The sequence below is a fragment of the Cyprinodon variegatus genome, unplaced genomic scaffold, assembly GCF_000732505.1.
Source record: "Cyprinodon variegatus isolate N-32 unplaced genomic scaffold, C_variegatus-1.0 Scaffold116, whole genome shotgun sequence".
Taxonomy (NCBI): domain Eukaryota; kingdom Metazoa; phylum Chordata; class Actinopteri; order Cyprinodontiformes; family Cyprinodontidae; genus Cyprinodon; species Cyprinodon variegatus.
The window spans coordinates 66827-71348 of NW_015150569.1; the positions used below are offsets into that span (position 1 = coordinate 66827).

The following is a 4522-nucleotide window of genomic DNA, read 5'->3' on the forward strand; positions in this document are numbered from 1 at the left end:
AGAATGATGAAAAAGGGGTCCCTATGTCCTCCAGCAGTCTAAGCCTATAGCAGCAGAACTATAGAGATAGCTCTGGATAACCTGAGCCACTCTAACTAGAAGCTTTATCAAAATGGAAAGTTTTAAGCCTAGCCTTAAAAGTAGACAGGGTTTCTGCCTGTGATGAAATACCAATCAGAAGTTTAGGGAAGCCTTTGAAATGAAGGAAATGTTTCGATGTTGCAGGAGTTTATTGAGAGCGATAGTTACACTTTTTAATCAAAAGCCTTGTAACGTAGCTCATAGCAATCAAAGGTGGCAGTGTTTTTCCTCTTAGGTTTATTCTGAGGAATTTGGGGATTTCCTGTCAACTACCAACCAACCCATGTGGTTCTGAGGCGAAGCAGAGCTGACGGGGTGGGTGCTGTGGTGCATCGTATGGTAGCAAGACCAAGCGAAGCTTCATGAGGGAAATATGGAGACAGAACTGGTAAAAATATCATAAGACAAACATTTACAGAAAGGGTTTGCAGAGTGACGAAGGTCAGCAGAAGTTGATTTATCCTCCTAAACATCAGGAGAAAACGAATAAATGTGCTAAAAAACTAAACCTGGTTCCCTGGTTCACAGCAACACAGAGGCCTTTAGTTTATGCATGAAGGGGAGAACCTGCAGGAAAATTAATAAAACTAGAACCCAAAACAAACAGTGAAGTTTGTGTCTGTCAGCAGAACAACGTGGAGTAAGAATAGGTTCTGAAAAGGTACGCAGGAATAATGCAAGAAATTAACTTTTCTTTTTAAATGTCTAAATTCAATAAGTAAAGCGCAAAAATGTCTCTATTAGCTGTGCAATATTGCAATGTAAATGCATTTCTATCAACCCCACCCTAAGTTCATCATTTAAACTTTTATTTCTTCTTGCTTGAAGAAGTATAATTTTTTTTTACTTGTTTCAACCAACCTTATTTTTTATCTCTACCTTTTATAAAGCTTCAGGTTTTTCTTAATTTAGACTCAGACAACTTTTATTGTCATTTTGTTTACACCATGACGGAGTATTAGGGCCAGGCTAGAGATTTTTTTTTTCTATTTCGAGAATAAAGTCATAAAATTACAACAATAAAGTCTTGAAAAATTATGAGAATAAAGTCGTAATATTACAATTATAATAATAAAAAAATCTCTAGCCTGGCCCTAATACTCCGTCGTAATACACAGAATGTATGCAAAACCAAATTTAGTTTAGTTCAGCTTTCAGACAGAAAATGAACATTTCCATTCCATGATGTGCAGCAGTGATCAAATGCAAAAAAAAAAAAAAAATGGTGCAAAAAAAGAAAAAGTGTCAATACGGAGGTAATTAGGAACTCTGTGATTTTACATTTTACTAAAATTAGTAGTTTATTCCAGAGATGTCGAGTAACAAAGTACAAATACTTCTGTCAGGTTTCTGTTTCTTTTATGTTTTTCTTTTGAGTATTCAGTCTTACTTTACTCCTTGTTTTCTAGTGTTTAGTTTTCTTTTCTCCAAGTTTTATAGTCCTAGTTATTTGATTATCATTTTGTTGTTATTTCCAGTCTTCCAGGTTTCTATTTGTTGCTCTCTGCTGCCCTCTTATGTTCTCCTTCTTCCCTAGCTCTTTCCCTGTGTTGTTCTTTGCCCACCTGCTCCCAGTTTCCTCATTAGCCCCCTCTTTGTCTCAGTCTCCTTTAAAAGCGCTCTCTCTTCAGTTCCCCTTTGTTGGGTCCTCCTCAAACACCGTCTAACTTGCTCCAACTCCGTCTCTCTGTGCCTTCCTCCTTTTGATTGTGACTCCCCAGATGTCTCCATGGTTTCTGGTACTTTTAGACTAGTTTTCATGTTTTTGATTTTTGGACTCCTGGTTTCATGTTTGTTTGGACTTTGTTTTCTTTTTGGATTTTTGGATAACCTGCCTCTGTTTTCTGTTAAGTCATTATTAAATCCACAACAGATTCACCTCTGCCTCCCGGCCTCTGCTTTTGGGTCAACTAACCATAGCCAAATCGTGACAACTTCATTAACTTACTTCAGGTGAAATTCTAAACTTTTTAATTTCTTACTAAAAATAGACTCGTTGGTTTTTTGTTTAATTTCAGCTCATTTTCATTATGGCCTGTTGGTGTTTAAGAAAAAAAAAAATGAAATCCATCAAAATAATTTATTTCATCCAGACAATTAATTTCTTTGCGGCTGGACTCGGTGCTGCCCCAACTTGTTGTTTACCACAAACCAAAATAAATGGTTTTTCAAGACGATGCAAAGTTAAATTTGACACCATTAGTTATAAAACTAAGATAATAAAGTGTAAGGAAGTTATCATCTAGACAGTTAGCTGTTACATCAAGTTATTCTATGAGTTCAGACATTTTACTGACAGACAAAAGAAGGTGAACTTAGACATTCTAGAGGTGATGAAGAAGAGGAGCTACAGCAGTGCAGCTGCCTAAATGCCTGGGGGTGGGGGTGGTGGAGAGAGGTTTTTGGGTCCTGGAAAAATGAGCTCTGACCTGTTGATTTACAGGGTCCCATGTGGTGAGGAGGTCAAAGGTCAGGGCTTTGAGCCTTTGCCAACATCTCGCTCCATGTGTCTACAGACAAACAGATTCATGTCCATGTGTGGCTGCCAGCGTGTGATCTATGCATCCCCTGGGGGGGGGTCTGCTGCACGCCATCTGCTCCCCACATAAACGCAGCATTCAGTGTTTTTCCCTCTGTTAAGTTTTTACGTTTGTCTGCAGGCAGTGAGGTTGTTTTTAGCGGCATATTAGCATCACTTTCATTATTACTAATTATTAATTCATTATTAATTTTGCTAAAACTAGTTAAGATCGCCGTCATGGTTGCCTCGTCTCCTTCAGTTTGATTTTATAAATCCAGACGCTGGTGAAGATTCTCATTCATCCAGGTCAGAGTCGTTTCAAAAAAGTTAAAATCAATCCACTGGACTTTGTTTCCACGTTTGAAGACGTTTCTCTTCCATCCTGGAAGCTTTTTTAATTCAAAATGTCAGAAATAGTGTTGAGTTCCAGGTTTTATCCAGCAGCCCAACAAAGCCTGGTTTTAGTTTAGAAAACATGCAAATAGAAACGGATGAACGGGTCCCCCCCTTTGGAATGGGGGTTGTTTGGCTTCTTTGTTAGCCTGCAATGCCCCATACCTGTCTATGTCTCTGAAAGGGGGGTCCTTAGAGGGAATAGTTGGCCTGGCTGAACAGGGGAGGTCTTCTGTTCTCCTGTAAAGGAGTTGGAGCTGCGATGATAGCGGGAAGGAATCAACTCTATTCCGCTTCTTGAACGCTGTAACCCGTTTAAGGTTGATTTCTCTTTCCTAACTTAGATGCATGTTTTCTAAAGGCTTTGTTGGGCTACTGTATAAAGCCTGGTACTCAACGCTATTTCTGACATTTTGGATTTAAAAAGCTTCCAGAAACGTCTTCAAACTTGGAATTGTTTTCCTCAGGAGCAGCAAAGCACCTGAGGGGGGCAGCGTTTACTGATGCTTCATAGAAATTACGCTACCGTGCGTTATGCTATAAGTTAAGCTGTCGTTCGACAAAAGTTGTGGACTCGTTAAGAATACTCTATGAATATGCCCACAATAGAAATAATACATAGAAAGTTCAGTGTATGCTAAATCGGCATGGTGTGACAGCGCCCTTAGAATGAATAACCCTGATATTCATGCAAAGTGCTAAAAGCAGAATTTCCCACCACTGAAGCTCAGAATAAAACAGATCTTAACAGATCTTTGTTGTTCAGATCTAGATCTAACATTTAAATCAGTATAGAACAATCGTCTCAGTAAATGTCAGACAAAATACCACTAAGCCAACAAAATAACCAGACATCTCTTATTAGCATTAGACTCTGTGGACATCATGTCTCCCATGCTGACCCGTGTTCATGTCATACATCGTGTGTTTGCATGTAATGACCAGAGATCCTGTGTTTCCAGACCAAGTCAGTCTAGAGATAAACGACTTGGACAACTTTATCTCCATAATCTATGTAAACCTTTCATCACGCAGAATCCATCTCATCTTCCTGAGAAGATCCAAACAGAACAAATCTAGATTCCTTTGTCCTTTTTTTCCCAGTTTCTAACACAAACAAACATCCATCTTTATCCTCCTAAGACGAACATCCCAACACGCTGCAGTGATCGTTCACATCTGCTTTCAAGTTGGAGATAATCTGATTGTTTATCAATAAGAAGAGAAGAAAAATGCAAAAAATGCGGAAATCTTTGACGTCCAGCTTTGGATTAAAACCAGACCTTTGGTGTTTATCAATCGTTCAGAGCTGCAGGGTCAGTGGAGGACAGTAAGTTAGAACAAGCTGCTGGTATCCAGGGGGGGATTTACCATTAGGCAATACTGGGCAGTTGCCTAGGGCCCCAAGTTCCTGGGGGCCCCTTAAACTCTGTTCCCATGTATTGTTAACGCAACTATTACTTAATTATGTTTTTGATAAAAATCATTTTGCTAAAATGCCATCAGAACGCTGATAATATTAAGTGT

General features: G+C 39.0%; 1 protein-coding gene across 2 annotated transcripts in view; it reads right to left on the reverse strand.

Moving 5' to 3' along the window:
- The window catches only part of fam65c (family with sequence similarity 65 member C), a 47834-nt gene that overhangs the window by 30085 nt on the left and 13227 nt on the right, over positions 1-4522 (reverse strand). The window lies entirely within an intron of this gene.